Raw genomic sequence first — 16,407 nt, 5'->3', positions numbered from 1 at the left:
TTGAGCAGCCCCTGCTGGCGGAAAAAGCCTACTGCACCTGGTATTCCCAGGCGGTCTCCCATCCAAGTACTAACCAGGCCTGAGTCTGCTTAGCTTCCGAGATCAGACGAGATCGGGCGTTTTCAGACTAGTATGGCCGTAGGCACCGGCCCCTTCCTTTTCTCCCTACTTCAAGGCGTGCTGGCCAGCCACATTTTCTTTGCTGCTCTTTCTCTTTATCCCCTTTGTTTTTTTTTTCTCTTTTCTCTTTGCTCTTCCTCCTCTGTGCGTGCTTCCCTCCCTCCGTCCCTCCAGCTGCCTTTCAGCCAGCCCTTGCCCACCAGGCTCCTGTAGTCTCCCACATCCCCACGCAGGCCAACTGCAAGCCCTCCCCCTGCTTCATAAGGCTGCAGCCTGCATTCTCTCATCCTTCCGCACTCCTCCACGCCTCCCTTTCCCAATGGCAGGCAGTGGCCAGGGGGGTACCGCAGGGATCACTACTGGCACCGCAGCTTTTTACCATATATCTTAACCATCTACAAGATGCTATTAGCCATAACATTAGCAAATTTGCTGATGATACTAAGCTGGCTGGCAGGGTGAAATGTCATCAGGATGTTAGCAGATTACAGGGTGACCTGGACAAGTTAGGTGAGTGGCCAGATGCAATTTAATGTGGATAAATCAATGGTTACCCACTTTGGTGCAAGGCAGATTACTACCTAAATGGAATCAATTTAGGTCAAGGGGCAGGACAGAGAGATCTGGGGGTTCCTGTACACCACTCAATGAAGGTAAGCATGCAGGTACAGCAGGTAGTGAAGAAGGCTAATAGCATGCTGGCCTTCATAACAAGAGGGATGGAGTATAGAAGCAAAGAGGTTCTTTTGCAGCTGTACAGGGCCCTGGTGAGACCACACCTGGAGTACTGTGTGCAGTTCTGCTCTCCAGATTTGATTCTGGCTATTGAGGGAATGCAGCGTAGGTTCACCAGGTCAATTCCTGGACTGGCGGGATTACCTTACACTGAAAGACTGGAGCGACTGGGCTTGTGTGTACCCTCGAGTTTAGAAGACTGAGAGGGGATCTGATTGAGACATTTCAGATCATCAAAGGATTGGACACTCTGGCGGCAGGAAACATGTTTCCGCTGCTGGGTGAGTGCCGAAACAGAGGACACTGCTTAAAAATACGGGTAGACCATTTAGGACAGAGATGAGGAGAAACTTCTTCACCCAGAGAGTGGTGGCTGTGTGGAATGCTCTGCCCCAGAGGGCAGTGGAGGCCCAGTCTCTGGATTCATTTAAGAAAGAGTTGCATAGAGCTCTCAAGGATAGTGGAATCAAGGGTTACGGAGATAAGGCAGGAACAGGATACTGATTAAGGATGATCAGCCATGATCATATTGAATGGTGGTGCAGGCTCGAAAGGCAGAATGGCCAACTCCTGCACCTATTGTCCTCCTTTCCTGACTGCCACCCGCAGACAGCGTGCAGCCCCAATCCCTTTCTTTCCGTCTTTCTCGCTGATTTCGGCAGCGCTCCGCTCTCCTCCCCTCCCTGTCTGGTGCCTGCAGGCGACTGATGGCCGGCACAGCAGCAGCAGCAGCAGCAAAAATAACCTGCCGCTCCATTGCGTGGCACAACACAAGTGCAGAGGGGTGACTTGAGCAGCCCCTGCTGGCGGAAAAAGCCTACTGCACCTGGTATTCCCAGGCGGTCTCCCATCCAAGTACTAACCAGGCCTGAGTCTGCTTAGCTTCCGAGATCAGACGAGATCGGGCGTTTTCAGACTAGTATGGCCGTAGGCACCGGCCCCTTCCTTTTCTCCCTACTTCAAGGCGTGCTGGCCAGCCACATTTTCTTTGCTGCTCTTTCTCTTTATCCCCTTTGTTTTTTTTTTCTCTTTTCTCTTTGCTCTTCCTCCTCTGTGCGTGCTTCCCTCCCTCCGTCCCTCCAGCTGCCTTTCAGCCAGCCCTTGCCCACCAGGCTCCTGTAGTCTCCCACATCCCCACGCAGGCCAACTGCAAGCCCTCCCCCTGCTTCATAAGGCTGCAGCCTGCATTCTCTCATCCTTCCGCACTCCTCCACGCCTCCCTTTCCCAATGGCAGGCAGTGGCCAGGGGGTACCGCAGGGATCACTACTGGCACCGCAGCTTTTTACCATATATCTTAACCATCTACAAGATGCTATTAGCCATAACATTAGCAAATTTGCTGATGATACTAAGCTGGCTGGCAGGGTGAAATGTCATCAGGATGTTAGCAGATTACAGGGTGACCTGGACAAGTTAGGTGAGTGGCCAGATGCAATTTAATGTGGATAAATCAATGGTTACCCACTTTGGTGGCAAGGCAGATTACTACCTAAATGGAATCAATTTAGGTCAAGGGGCAGGACAGAGAGATCTGGGGGTTCCTGTACACCACTCAATGAAGGTAAGCATGCAGGTACAGCAGGTAGTGAAGAAGGCTAATAGCATGCTGGCCTTCATAACAAGAGGGATGGAGTATAGAAGCAAAGAGGTTCTTTTGCAGCTGTACAGGGCCCTGGTGAGACCACACCTGGAGTACTGTGTGCAGTTCTGCTCTCCAGATTTGATTCTGGCTATTGAGGGAATGCAGCGTAGGTTCACCAGGTCAATTCCTGGACTGGCGGGATTACCTTACACTGAAAGACTGGAGCGACTGGGCTTGTGTGTACCCTCGAGTTTAGAAGACTGAGAGGGGATCTGATTGAGACATTTCAGATCATCAAAGGATTGGACACTCTGGCGGCAGGAAACATGTTTCCGCTGCTGGGTGAGTGCCGAAACAGAGGACACTGCTTAAAAATACGGGGTAGACCATTTAGGACAGAGATGAGGAGAAACTTCTTCACCCAGAGAGTGGTGGCTGTGTGGAATGCTCTGCCCCAGAGGGCAGTGGAGGCCCAGTCTCTGGATTCATTTAAGAAAGAGTTGCATAGAGCTCTCAAGGATAGTGGAATCAAGGGTTACGGAGATAAGGCAGGAACAGGATACTGATTAAGGATGATCAGCCATGATCATATTGAATGGTGGTGCAGGCTCGAAAGGCAGAATGGCCAACTCCTGCACCTATTGTCCTCCTTTCCTGACTGCCACCCGCAGACAGCGTGCAGCCCCAATCCCTTTCTTTCCGTCTTTCTCGCTGATTTCGGCAGCGCTCCGCTCTCCTCCCCTCCCTGTCTGGTGCCTGCAGGCGACTGATGGCCGGCACAGCAGCAGCAGCAGCAGCAGCAAAAATAACCTGCCGCTCCATTGCGTGGCACAACACAAGTGCAGAGGGGTGACTTGAGCAGCCCCTGCTGGCGGAAAAAGCCTACTGCACCTGGTATTCCCAGGCGGTCTCCCATCCAAGTACTAACCAGGCCTGAGTCTGCTTAGCTTCCGAGATCAGACGAGATCGGGCGTTTTCAGACTAGTATGGCCGTAGGCACCGGCCCCTTCCTTTTCTCCCTACTTCAAGGCGTGCTGGCCAGCCACATTTTCTTTGCTGCTCTTTCTCTTTATCCCCTTTGTTTTTTTTTTCTCTTTTCTCTTTGCTCTTCCTCCTCTGTGCGTGCTTCCCTCCCTCCGTCCCTCCAGCTGCCTTTCAGCCAGCCCTTGCCCACCAGGCTCCTGTAGTCTCCCACATCCCCACGCAGGCCAACTGCAAGCCCTCCCCCTGCTTCATAAGGCTGCAGCCTGCATTCTCTCATCCTTCCGCACTCCTCCACGCCTCCCTTTCCCAATGGCAGGCAGTGGCCAGGGGGGTACCGCAGGGATCACTACTGGCACCGCAGCTTTTTACCATATATCTTAACCATCTACAAGATGCTATTAGCCATAACATTAGCAAATTTGCTGATGATACTAAGCTGGCTGGCAGGGTGAAATGTCATCAGGATGTTAGCAGATTACAGGGTGACCTGGACAAGTTAGGTGAGTGGCCAGATGCAATTTAATGTGGATAAATCAATGGTTACCCACTTTGGTGCAAGGCAGATTACTACCTAAATGGAATCAATTTAGGTCAAGGGGCAGGACAGAGAGATCTGGGGGTTCCTGTACACCACTCAATGAAGGTAAGCATGCAGGTACAGCAGGTAGTGAAGAAGGCTAATAGCATGCTGGCCTTCATAACAAGAGGGATGGAGTATAGAAGCAAAGAGGTTCTTTTGCAGCTGTACAGGGCCCTGGTGAGACCACACCTGGAGTACTGTGTGCAGTTCTGCTCTCCAGATTTGATTCTGGCTATTGAGGGAATGCAGCGTAGGTTCACCAGGTCAATTCCTGGACTGGCGGGATTACCTTACACTGAAAGACTGGAGCGACTGGGCTTGTGTGTACCCTCGAGTTTAGAAGACTGAGAGGGGATCTGATTGAGACATTTCAGATCATCAAAGGATTGGACACTCTGGCGGCAGGAAACATGTTTCCGCTGCTGGGTGAGTGCCGAAACAGAGGACACTGCTTAAAAATACGGGGTAGACCATTTAGGACAGAGATGAGGAGAAACTTCTTCACCCAGAGAGTGGTGGCTGTGTGGAATGCTCTGCCCCAGAGGGCAGTGGAGGCCCAGTCTCTGGATTCATTTAAGAAAGAGTTGCATAGAGCTCTCAAGGATAGTGGAATCAAGGGTTACGGAGATAAGGCAGGAACAGGATACTGATTAAGGATGATCAGCCATGATCATATTGAATGGTGGTGCAGGCTCGAAAGGCAGAATGGCCAACTCCTGCACCTATTGTCCTCCTTTCCTGACTGCCACCCGCAGACAGCGTGCAGCCCCAATCCCTTTCTTTCCGTCTTTCTCGCTGATTTCGGCAGCGCTCCGCTCTCCTCCCCTCCCTGTCTGGTGCCTGCAGGCGACTGATGGCCGGCACAGCAGCAGCAGCAGCAGCAGCAGCAGCAAAAATAACCTGCCGCTCCATTGCGTGGCACAACACAAGTGCAGAGGGGTGACTTGAGCAGCCCCTGCTGGCGGAAAAAGCCTACTGCACCTGGTATTCCCAGGCGGTCTCCCATCCAAGTACTAACCAGGCCTGAGTCTGCTTAGCTTCCGAGATCAGACGAGATCGGGCGTTTTCAGACTAGTATGGCCGTAGGCACCGGCCCCTTCCTTTTCTCCCTACTTCAAGGCGTGCTGGCCAGCCACATTTTCTTTGCTGCTCTTTCTCTTTATCCCCTTTGTTTTTTTTTTCTCTTTTCTCTTTGCTCTTCCTCCTCTGTGCGTGCTTCCCTCCCTCCGTCCCTCCAGCTGCCTTTCAGCCAGCCCTTGCCCACCAGGCTCCTGTAGTCTCCCACATCCCCACGCAGGCCAACTGCAAGCCCTCCCCCTGCTTCATAAGGCTGCAGCCTGCATTCTCTCATCCTTCCGCACTCCTCCACGCCTCCCTTTCCCAATGGCAGGCAGTGGCCAGGGGGGTACCGCAGGGATCACTACTGGCACCGCAGCTTTTTACCATATATCTTAACCATCTACAAGATGCTATTAGCCATAACATTAGCAAATTTGCTGATGATACTAAGCTGGCTGGCAGGGTGAAATGTCATCAGGATGTTAGCAGATTACAGGGTGACCTGGACAAGTTAGGTGAGTGGCCAGATGCAATTTAATGTGGATAAATCAATGGTTACCCACTTTGGTGCAAGGCAGATTACTACCTAAATGGAATCAATTTAGGTCAAGGGGCAGGACAGAGAGATCTGGGGGTTCCTGTACACCACTCAATGAAGGTAAGCATGCAGGTACAGCAGGTAGTGAAGAAGGCTAATAGCATGCTGGCCTTCATAACAAGAGGGATGGAGTATAGAAGCAAAGAGGTTCTTTTGCAGCTGTACAGGGCCCTGGTGAGACCACACCTGGAGTACTGTGTGCAGTTCTGCTCTCCAGATTTGATTCTGGCTATTGAGGGAATGCAGCGTAGGTTCACCAGGTCAATTCCTGGACTGGCGGGATTACCTTACACTGAAAGACTGGAGCGACTGGGCTTGTGTGTACCCTCGAGTTTAGAAGACTGAGAGGGGATCTGATTGAGACATTTCAGATCATCAAAGGATTGGACACTCTGGCGGCAGGAAACATGTTTCCGCTGCTGGGTGAGTGCCGAAACAGAGGACACTGCTTAAAAATACGGGGTAGACCATTTAGGACAGAGATGAGGAGAAACTTCTTCACCCAGAGAGTGGTGGCTGTGTGGAATGCTCTGCCCCAGAGGGCAGTGGAGGCCCAGTCTCTGGATTCATTTAAGAAAGAGTTGCATAGAGCTCTCAAGGATAGTGGAATCAAGGGTTACGGAGATAAGGCAGGAACAGGATACTGATTAAGGATGATCAGCCATGATCATATTGAATGGTGGTGCAGGCTCGAAAGGCAGAATGGCCAACTCCTGCACCTATTGTCCTCCTTTCCTGACTGCCACCCGCAGACAGCGTGCAGCCCCAATCCCTTTCTTTCCGTCTTTCTCGCTGATTTCGGCAGCGCTCCGCTCTCCTCCCCTCCCTGTCTGGTGCCTGCAGGCGACTGATGGCCGGCACAGCAGCAGCAGCAGCAGCAGCAAAAATAACCTGCCGCTCCATTGCGTGGCACAACACAAGTGCAGAGGGGTGACTTGAGCAGCCCCTGCTGGCGGAAAAAGCCTACTGCACCTGGTATTCCCAGGCGGTCTCCCATCCAAGTACTAACCAGGCCTGAGTCTGCTTAGCTTCCGAGATCAGACGAGATCGGCGTTTTCAGACTAGTATGGCCGTAGGCACCGGCCCCTTCCTTTTCTCCCTACTTCAAGGCGTGCTGGCCAGCCACATTTTCTTTGCTGCTCTTTCTCTTTATCCCCTTTGTTTTTTTTTTTCTCTTTTCTCTTTGCTCTTCCTCCTCTGTGCGTGCTTCCCTCCCTCCGTCCCTCCAGCTGCCTTTCAGCCAGCCCTTGCCCACCAGGCTCCTGTAGTCTCCCACATCCCCACGCAGGCCAACTGCAAGCCCTCCCCCTGCTTCATAAGGCTGCAGCCTGCATTCTCTCATCCTTCCGCACTCCTCCACGCCTCCCTTTCCCAATGGCAGGCAGTGGCCAGGGGGGTACCGCAGGGATCACTACTGGCACCGCAGCTTTTTACCATATATCTTAACCATCTACAAGATGCTATTAGCCATAACATTAGCAAATTTGCTGATGATACTAAGCTGGCTGGCAGGGTGAAATGTCATCAGGATGTTAGCAGATTACAGGGTGACCTGGACAAGTTAGGTGAGTGGCCAGATGCAATTTAATGTGGATAAATCAATGGTTACCCACTTTGGTGGAAGGCAGATTACTACCTAAATGGAATCAATTTAGGTCAAGGGGCAGGACAGAGAGATCTGGGGGTTCCTGTACACCACTCAATGAAGGTAAGCATGCAGGTACAGCAGGTAGTGAAGAAGGCTAATAGCATGCTGGCCTTCATAACAAGAGGGATGGAGTATAGAAGCAAAGAGGTTCTTTTGCAGCTGTACAGGGCCCTGGTGAGACCACACCTGGAGTACTGTGTGCAGTTCTGCTCTCCAGATTTGATTCTGGCTATTGAGGGAATGCAGCGTAGGTTCACCAGGTCAATTCCTGGACTGGCGGATTACCTTACACTGAAAGACTGGAGCGACTGGGCTTGTGTGTACCCTCGAGTTTAGAAGACTGAGAGGGGATCTGATTGAGACATTTCAGATCATCAAAGGATTGGACACTCTGGCGGCAGGAAACATGTTTCCGCTGCTGGGTGAGTGCCGAAACAGAGGACACTGCTTAAAAATACGGGGTAGACCATTTAGGACAGAGATGAGGAGAAACTTCTTCACCCAGAGAGTGGTGGCTGTGTGGAATGCTCTGCCCCAGAGGGCAGTGGAGGCCCAGTCTCTGGATTCATTTAAGAAAGAGTTGCATAGAGCTCTCAAGGATAGTGGAATCAAGGGTTACGGAGATAAGGCAGGAACAGGATACTGATTAAGGATGATCAGCCATGATCATATTGAATGGTGGTGCAGGCTCGAAAGGCAGAATGGCCAACTCCTGCACCTATTGTCCTCCTTTCCTGACTGCCACCCGCAGACAGCGTGCAGCCCCAATCCCTTTCTTTCCGTCTTTCTCGCTGATTTCGGCAGCGCTCCGCTCTCCTCCCCTCCCTGTCTGGTGCCTGCAGGCGACTGATGGCCGGCACAGCAGCAGCAGCAGCAGCAGCAGCAGCAGCAAAAAAAACCTGCCGCTCCATTGCGTGGCACAACACAAGTGCAGAGGGGTGACTTGAGCAGCCCCTGCTGGCGGAAAAAGCCTACTGCACCTGGTATTCCCAGGCGGTCTCCCATCCAAGTACTAACCAGGCCTGAGTCTGCTTAGCTTCCGAGATCAGACGAGATCGGGCGTTTTCAGACTAGTATGGCCGTAGGCACCGGCCCCTTCCTTTTCTCCCTACTTCAAGGCGTGCTGGCCAGCCACATTTTCTTTGCTGCTCTTTCTCTTTATCCCCTTTGTTTTTTTTTTCTCTTTTCTCTTTGCTCTTCCTCCTCTGTGCGTGCTTCCCTCCCTCCGTCCCTCCAGCTGCCTTTCAGCCAGCCCTTGCCCACCAGGCTCCTGTAGTCTCCCACATCCCCACGCAGGCCAACTGCAAGCCCTCCCCCTGCTTCATAAGGCTGCAGCCTGCATTCTCTCATCCTTCCGCACTCCTCCACGCCTCCCTTTCCCAATGGCAGGCAGTGGCCAGGGGGGTACCGCAGGGATCACTACTGGCACCGCAGCTTTTTACCATATATCTTAACCATCTACAAGATGCTATTAGCCATAACATTAGCAAATTTGCTGATGATACTAAGCTGGCTGGCAGGGTGAAATGTCATCAGGATGTTAGCAGATTACAGGGTGACCTGGACAAGTTAGGTGAGTGGCCAGATGCAATTTAATGTGGATAAATCAATGGTTACCCACTTTGGTGCAAGGCAGATTACTACCTAAATGGAATCAATTTAGGTCAAGGGGCAGGACAGAGAGATCTGGGGGTTCCTGTACACCACTCAATGAAGGTAAGCATGCAGGTACAGCAGGTAGTGAAGAAGGCTAATAGCATGCTGGCCTTCATAACAAGAGGGATGGAGTATAGAAGCAAAGAGGTTCTTTTGCAGCTGTACAGGGCCCTGGTGAGACCACACCTGGAGTACTGTGTGCAGTTCTGCTCTCCAGATTTGATTCTGGCTATTGAGGGAATGCAGCGTAGGTTCACCAGGTCAATTCCTGGACTGGCGGGATTACCTTACACTGAAAGACTGGAGCGACTGGGCTTGTGTGTACCCTCGAGTTTAGAAGACTGAGAGGGGATCTGATTGAGACATTTCAGATCATCAAAGGATTGGACACTCTGGCGGCAGGAAACATGTTTCCGCTGCTGGGTGAGTGCCGAAACAGAGGACACTGCTTAAAAATACGGGGTAGACCATTTAGGACAGAGATGAGGAGAAACTTCTTCACCCAGAGAGTGGTGGCTGTGTGGAATGCTCTGCCCCAGAGGGCAGTGGAGGCCCAGTCTCTGGATTCATTTAAGAAAGAGTTGCATAGAGCTCTCAAGGATAGTGGAATCAAGGGTTACGGAGATAAGGCAGGAACAGGATACTGATTAAGGATGATCAGCCATGATCATATTGAATGGTGGTGCAGGCTCGAAAGGCAGAATGGCCAACTCCTGCACCTATTGTCCTCCTTTCCTGACTGCCACCCGCAGACAGCGTGCAGCCCCAATCCCTTTCTTTCCGTCTTTCTCGCTGATTTCGGCAGCGCTCCGCTCTCCTCCCCTCCCTGTCTGGTGCCTGCAGGCGACTGATGGCCGGCACAGCAGCAGCAGCAGCAGCAGCAGCAGCAGCAAAAATAACCTGCCGCTCCATTGCGTGGCACAACACAAGTGCAGAGGGGTGACTTGAGCAGCCCCTGCTGGCGGAAAAAGCCTACTGCACCTGGTATTCCCAGGCGGTCTCCCATCCAAGTACTAACCAGGCCTGAGTCTGCTTAGCTTCCGAGATCAGACGAGATCGGGCGTTTTCAGACTAGTATGGCCGTAGGCACCGGCCCCTTCCTTTTCTCCCTACTTCAAGGCGTGCTGGCCAGCCACATTTTCTTTGCTGCTCTTTCTCTTTATCCCCTTTGTTTTTTTTTTCTCTTTTCTCTTTGCTCTTCCTCCTCTGTGCGTGCTTCCCTCCCTCCGTCCCTCCAGCTGCCTTTCAGCCAGCCCTTGCCCACCAGGCTCCTGTAGTCTCCCACATCCCCACGCAGGCCAACTGCAAGCCCTCCCCCTGCTTCATAAGGCTGCAGCCTGCATTCTCTCATCCTTCCGCACTCCTCCACGCCTCCCTTTCCCAATGGCAGGCAGTGGCCAGGGGGGTACCGCAGGGATCACTACTGGCACCGCAGCTTTTTACCATATATCTTAACCATCTACAAGATGCTATTAGCCATAACATTAGCAAATTTGCTGATGATACTAAGCTGGCTGGCAGGGTGAAATGTCATCAGGATGTTAGCAGATTACAGGGTGACCTGGACAAGTTAGGTGAGTGGCCAGATGCAATTTAATGTGGATAAATCAATGGTTACCCACTTTGGTGCAAGGCAGATTACTACCTAAATGGAATCAATTTAGGTCAAGGGGCAGGACAGAGAGATCTGGGGGTTCCTGTACACCACTCAATGAAGGTAAGCATGCAGGTACAGCAGGTAGTGAAGAAGGCTAATAGCATGCTGGCCTTCATAACAAGAGGGATGGAGTATAGAAGCAAAGAGGTTCTTTTGCAGCTGTACAGGGCCCTGGTGAGACCACACCTGGAGTACTGTGTGCAGTTCTGCTCTCCAGATTTGATTCTGGCTATTGAGGGAATGCAGCGTAGGTTCACCAGGTCAATTCCTGGACTGGCGGGATTACCTTACACTGAAAGACTGGAGCGACTGGGCTTGTGTGTACCCTCGAGTTTAGAAGACTGAGAGGGGATCTGATTGAGACATTTCAGATCATCAAAGGATTGGACACTCTGGCGGCAGGAAACATGTTTCCGCTGCTGGGTGAGTGCCGAAACAGAGGACACTGCTTAAAAATACGGGGTAGACCATTTAGGACAGAGATGAGGAGAAACTTCTTCACCCAGAGAGTGGTGGCTGTGTGGAATGCTCTGCCCCAGAGGGCAGTGGAGGCCCAGTCTCTGGATTCATTTAAGAAAGAGTTGCATAGAGCTCTCAAGGATAGTGGAATCAAGGGTTACGGAGATAAGGCAGGAACAGGATACTGATTAAGGATGATCAGCCATGATCATATTGAATGGTGGTGCAGGCTCGAAAGGCAGAATGGCCAACTCCTGCACCTATTGTCCTCCTTTCCTGACTGCCACCCGCAGACAGCGTGCAGCCCCAATCCCTTTCTTTCCGTCTTTCTCGCTGATTTCGGCAGCGCTCCGCTCTCCTCCCCTCCCTGTCTGGTGCCTGCAGGCGACTGATGGCCGGCACAGCAGCAGCAGCAGCAGCAGCAGCAAAAATAACCTGCCGCTCCATTGCGTGGCACAACACAAGTGCAGAGGGGTGACTTGAGCAGCCCCTGCTGGCGGAAAAAGCCTACTGCACCTGGTATTCCCAGGCGGTCTCCCATCCAAGTACTAACCAGGCCTGAGTCTGCTTAGCTTCCGAGATCAGACGAGATCGGGCGTTTTCAGACTAGTATGGCCGTAGGCACCGGCCCCTTCCTTTTCTCCCTACTTCAAGGCGTGCTGGCCAGCCACATTTTCTTTGCTGCTCTTTCTCTTTATCCCCTTTGTTTTTTTTTTCTCTTTTCTCTTTGCTCTTCCTCCTCTGTGCGTGCTTCCCTCCCTCCGTCCCTCCAGCTGCCTTTCAGCCAGCCCTTGCCCACCAGGCTCCTGTAGTCTCCCACATCCCCACGCAGGCCAACTGCAAGCCCTCCCCCTGCTTCATAAGGCTGCAGCCTGCATTCTCTCATCCTTCCGCACTCCTCCACGCCTCCCTTTCCCAATGGCAGGCAGTGGCCAGGGGGGTACCGCAGGGATCACTACTGGCACCGCAGCTTTTTACCATATATCTTAACCATCTACAAGATGCTATTAGCCATAACATTAGCAAATTTGCTGATGATACTAAGCTGGCTGGCAGGGTGAAATGTCATCAGGATGTTAGCAGATTACAGGGTGACCTGGACAAGTTAGGTGAGTGGCCAGATGCAATTTAATGTGGATAAATCAATGGTTACCCACTTTGGTGCAAGGCAGATTACTACCTAAATGGAATCAATTTAGGTCAAGGGGCAGGACAGAGAGATCTGGGGGTTCCTGTACACCACTCAATGAAGGTAAGCATGCAGGTACAGCAGGTAGTGAAGAAGGCTAATAGCATGCTGGCCTTCATAACAAGAGGGATGGAGTATAGAAGCAAAGAGGTTCTTTTGCAGCTGTACAGGGCCCTGGTGAGACCACACCTGGAGTACTGTGTGCAGTTCTGCTCTCCAGATTTGATTCTGGCTATTGAGGGAATGCAGCGTAGGTTCACCAGGTCAATTCCTGGACTGGCGGGATTACCTTACACTGAAAGACTGGAGCGACTGGGCTTGTGTGTACCCTCGAGTTTAGAAGACTGAGAGGGGATCTGATTGAGACATTTCAGATCATCAAAGGATTGGACACTCTGGCGGCAGGAAACATGTTTCCGCTGCTGGGTGAGTGCCGAAACAGAGGACACTGCTTAAAAATACGGGGTAGACCATTTAGGACAGAGATGAGGAGAAACTTCTTCACCCAGAGAGTGGTGGCTGTGTGGAATGCTCTGCCCCAGAGGGCAGTGGAGGCCCAGTCTCTGGATTCATTTAAGAAAGAGTTGCATAGAGCTCTCAAGGATAGTGGAATCAAGGGTTACGGAGATAAGGCAGGAACAGGATACTGATTAAGGATGATCAGCCATGATCATATTGAATGGTGGTGCAGGCTCGAAAGGCAGAATGGCCAACTCCTGCACCTATTGTCCTCCTTTCCTGACTGCCACCCGCAGACAGCGTGCAGCCCCAATCCCTTTCTTTCCGTCTTTCTCGCTGATTTCGGCAGCGCTCCGCTCTCCTCCCCTCCCTGTCTGGTGCCTGCAGGCGACTGATGGCCGGGCAGCAGCAGCAGCAGCAGCAGCAGCAGCAGCAGCAAAAATAACCTGCCGCTCCATTGCGTGGCACAACACAAGTGCAGAGGGGTGACTTGAGCAGCCCCTGCTGGCGGAAAAAGCCTACTGCACCTGGTATTCCCAGGCGGTCTCCCATCCAAGTACTAACCAGGCCTGAGTCTGCTTAGCTTCCGAGATCAGGCGTTTTCAGACTAGTATGGCCGTAGGCACTGGCCCCTTCCTTTTCTCCCTACTTCAAGGCGTGCTGGCCAGCCACATTTTCTTTGCTGCTCTTTCTCTTTATCCCCTTTGTTTTTTTTTTCTCTTTTCTCTTTGCTCTTCCTCCTCTGTGCGTGCTTCCCTCCCTCCGTCCCTCCAGCTGCCTTTCAGCCAGCCCTTGCCCACCAGGCTCCTGTAGTCTCCCACATCCCCACGCAGGCCAACTGCAAGCCCTCCCCCTGCTTCATCAGGCTGCAGCCTGCATTCTCTCATCCTTCCGCACTCCTCCACGCCTCCCTTTCCCAATGGCAGGCAGTGGCCAGGGGGGTACCGCAGGGATCACTACTGGGACCGCAGCTTTTTACCATATATCTTAACCATCTACAAGATGCTATTAGCCATAACATTAGCAAATTTGCTGATGATACTAAGCTGGCTGGCAGGGTGAAATGTCATCAGGATGTTAGCAGATTACAGGGTGACCTGGACAAGTTAGGTGAGTGGCCAGATGCAATTTAATGTGGATAAATCAATGGTTACCCACTTTGGTGCAAGGCAGATTACTACCTAAATGGAATCAATTTAGGTCAAGGGGCAGGACAGAGAGATCTGGGGGTTCCTGTACACCACTCAATGAAGGTAAGCATGCAGGTACAGCAGGTAGTGAAGAAGGCTAATAGCATGCTGGCCTTCATAACAAGAGGGATGGAGTATAGAAGCAAAGAGGTTCTTTTGCAGCTGTACAGGGCCCTGGTGAGACCACACCTGGAGTACTGTGTGCAGTTCTGCTCTCCAGATTTGATTCTGGCTATTGAGGGAATGCAGCGTAGGTTCACCAGGTCAATTCCTGGACTGGCGGGATTACCTTACACTGAAAGACTGGAGCGACTGGGCTTGTGTGTACCCTCGAGTTTAGAAGACTGAGAGGGGATCTGATTGAGACATTTCAGATCATCAAAGGATTGGACACTCTGGCGGCAGGAAACATGTTTCCGCTGCTGGGTGAGTGCCGAAACAGAGGACACTGCTTAAAAATACGGGGTAGACCATTTAGGACAGAGATGAGGAGAAACTTCTTCACCCAGAGAGTGGTGGCTGTGTGGAATGCTCTGCCCCAGAGGGCAGTGGAGGCCCAGTCTCTGGATTCATTTAAGAAAGAGTTGCATAGAGCTCTCAAGGATAGTGGAATCAAGGGTTACGGAGATAAGGCAGGAACAGGATACTGATTAAGGATGATCAGCCATGATCATATTGAATGGTGGTGCAGGCTCGAAAGGCAGAATGGCCAACTCCTGCACCTATTGTCCTCCTTTCCTGACTGCCACCCGCAGACAGCGTGCAGCCCCAATCCCTTTCTTTCCGTCTTTCTCGCTGATTTCGGCAGCGCTCCGCTCTCCTCCCCTCCCTGTCTGGTGCCTGCAGGCGACTGATGGCCGCACAGCAGCAGCAGCAGCAGCAGCAGCAGCAGCAAAAATAACCTGCCGCTCCATTGCGTGGCACAACACAAGTGCAGAGGGGTGACTTGAGCAGCCCCTGCTGGCGGAAAAAGCCTACTGCACCTGGTATTCCCAGGCGGTCTCCCATCCAAGTACTAACCAGGCCTGAGTCTGCTTAGCTTCCGAGATCAGACGAGATCGGGCGTTTTCAGACTAGTATGGCCGTAGGCACCGGCCCCTTCCTTTTCTCCCTACTTCAAGGCGTGCTGGCCAGCCACATTTTCTTTGCTGCTCTTTCTCTTTATCCCCTTTGTTTTTTTTTTCTCTTTTCTCTTTGCTCTTCCTCCTCTGTGCGTGCTTCCCTCCCTCCGTCCCTCCAGCTGCCTTTCAGCCAGCCCTTGCCCACCAGGCTCCTGTAGTCTCCCACATCCCCACGCAGGCCAACTGCAAGCCCTCCCCCTGCTTCATCAGGCTGCAGCCTGCATTCTCTCATCCTTCCGCACTCCTCCACGCCTCCCTTTCCCAATGGCAGGCAGTGGCCAGGGGGGTACCGCAGGGATCACTACTGGCACCGCAGCTTTTTACCATATATCTTAACCATCTACAAGATGCTATTAGCCATAACATTAGCAAATTTGCTGATGATACTAAGCTGGCTGGCAGGGTGAAATGTCATCAGGATGTTAGCAGATTACAGGGTGACCTGGACAAGTTAGGTGAGTGGCCAGATGCAATTTAATGTGGATAAATCAATGGTTACCCACTTTGGTGCAAGGCAGATTACTACCTAAATGGAATCAATTTAGGTCAAGGGGCAGGACAGAGAGATCTGGGGTTCCTGTACACCACTCAATGAAGGTAAGCATGCAGGTACAGCAGGTAGTGAAGAAGGCTAATAGCATGCTGGCCTTCATAACAAGAGGGATGGAGTATAGAAGCAAAGAGGTTCTTTTGCAGCTGTACAGGGCCCTGGTGAGACCACACCTGGAGTACTGTGTGCAGTTCTGCTCTCCAGATTTGATTCTGGCTATTGAGGGAATGCAGCGTAGGTTCACCAGGTCAATTCCTGGACTGGCGGGATTACCTTACACTGAAAGACTGGAGCGACTGGGCTTGTGTGTACCCTCGAGTTTAGAAGACTGAGAGGGGATCTGATTGAGACATTTCAGATCATCAAAGGATTGGACACTCTGGCGGCAGGAAACATGTTTCCGCTGCTGGGTGAGTGCCGAAACAGAGGACACTGCTTAAAAATACGGGGTAGACCATTTAGGACAGAGATGAGGAGAAACTTCTTCACCCAGAGAGTGGTGGCTGTGTGGAATGCTCTGCCCCAGAGGGCAGTGGAGGCCCAGTCTCTGGATTCATTTAAGAAAGAGTTGCATAGAGCTCTCAAGGATAGTGGAATCAAGGGTTACGGAGATAAGGCAGGAACAGGATACTGATTAAGGATGATCAGCCATGATCATATTGAATGGTGGTGCAGGCTCGAAAGGCAGAATGGCCAACTCCTGCACCTATTGTCCTCCTTTCCTGACTGCCACCCGCAGACAGCGTGCAGCCCCAATCCCTTTCTTTCCGTCTTTCTCGCTGATTTCGGCAGCGCTCCGCTCTCCTCCCTTCCCTGTCT

At 52.0% G+C, this 16,407-nt stretch overlaps 9 non-coding genes and 1 pseudogene across 9 annotated transcripts; all 10 read right to left on the bottom strand.

Annotated features, from left to right (window-relative positions):
• Positions 1 to 25: 25 nt before the first annotated feature.
• On the bottom strand, positions 26 to 144 carry LOC132810698 (5S ribosomal RNA). Its single transcript, XR_009643021.1, has one exon. It is a non-coding gene; the product is annotated as a 5S ribosomal RNA (ribosomal RNA).
• A 1,525-nt stretch (positions 145 to 1,669) lies between these two features.
• On the bottom strand, positions 1,670 to 1,788 carry LOC132810697 (5S ribosomal RNA). The gene has a single exon (XR_009643020.1). It is a non-coding gene; the product is annotated as a 5S ribosomal RNA (ribosomal RNA).
• A 1,529-nt stretch (positions 1,789 to 3,317) lies between these two features.
• On the bottom strand, positions 3,318 to 3,436 carry LOC132810696 (5S ribosomal RNA). The gene has a single exon (XR_009643019.1). It is a non-coding gene; the product is annotated as a 5S ribosomal RNA (ribosomal RNA).
• A 1,535-nt stretch (positions 3,437 to 4,971) lies between these two features.
• Positions 4,972 to 5,090, bottom strand: LOC132810695 (5S ribosomal RNA). The gene has a single exon (XR_009643018.1). It is a non-coding gene; the product is annotated as a 5S ribosomal RNA (ribosomal RNA).
• Positions 5,091 to 6,619: 1,529 nt separating this feature from the next.
• LOC132810724 (5S ribosomal RNA) lies at positions 6,620 to 6,737 on the bottom strand. The gene has a single exon (XR_009643045.1). It is a non-coding gene; the product is annotated as a 5S ribosomal RNA (ribosomal RNA).
• Positions 6,738 to 8,275: 1,538 nt separating this feature from the next.
• LOC132810694 (5S ribosomal RNA) lies at positions 8,276 to 8,394 on the bottom strand. The gene has a single exon (XR_009643017.1). It is a non-coding gene; the product is annotated as a 5S ribosomal RNA (ribosomal RNA).
• Positions 8,395 to 9,932: 1,538 nt separating this feature from the next.
• LOC132810692 (5S ribosomal RNA) lies at positions 9,933 to 10,051 on the bottom strand. The gene has a single exon (XR_009643015.1). It is a non-coding gene; the product is annotated as a 5S ribosomal RNA (ribosomal RNA).
• A 1,532-nt stretch (positions 10,052 to 11,583) lies between these two features.
• On the bottom strand, positions 11,584 to 11,702 carry LOC132810690 (5S ribosomal RNA). The gene has a single exon (XR_009643014.1). It is a non-coding gene; the product is annotated as a 5S ribosomal RNA (ribosomal RNA).
• Positions 11,703 to 13,242: 1,540 nt separating this feature from the next.
• Positions 13,243 to 13,351, bottom strand: LOC132810676 (5S ribosomal RNA; annotated as a pseudogene).
• A 1,537-nt stretch (positions 13,352 to 14,888) lies between these two features.
• LOC132810689 (5S ribosomal RNA) lies at positions 14,889 to 15,007 on the bottom strand. Its single transcript, XR_009643013.1, has one exon. It is a non-coding gene; the product is annotated as a 5S ribosomal RNA (ribosomal RNA).
• Between the last annotated feature and the right edge of the window lie 1,400 nt (positions 15,008 to 16,407).

Source organism: Hemiscyllium ocellatum, unplaced genomic scaffold, assembly GCF_020745735.1.
Source record: "Hemiscyllium ocellatum isolate sHemOce1 unplaced genomic scaffold, sHemOce1.pat.X.cur. scaffold_1818_pat_ctg1, whole genome shotgun sequence".
Lineage (NCBI taxonomy): Eukaryota > Metazoa > Chordata > Chondrichthyes > Orectolobiformes > Hemiscylliidae > Hemiscyllium > Hemiscyllium ocellatum.
This window is presented reverse-complemented; position numbering and strand designations above follow the sequence as displayed.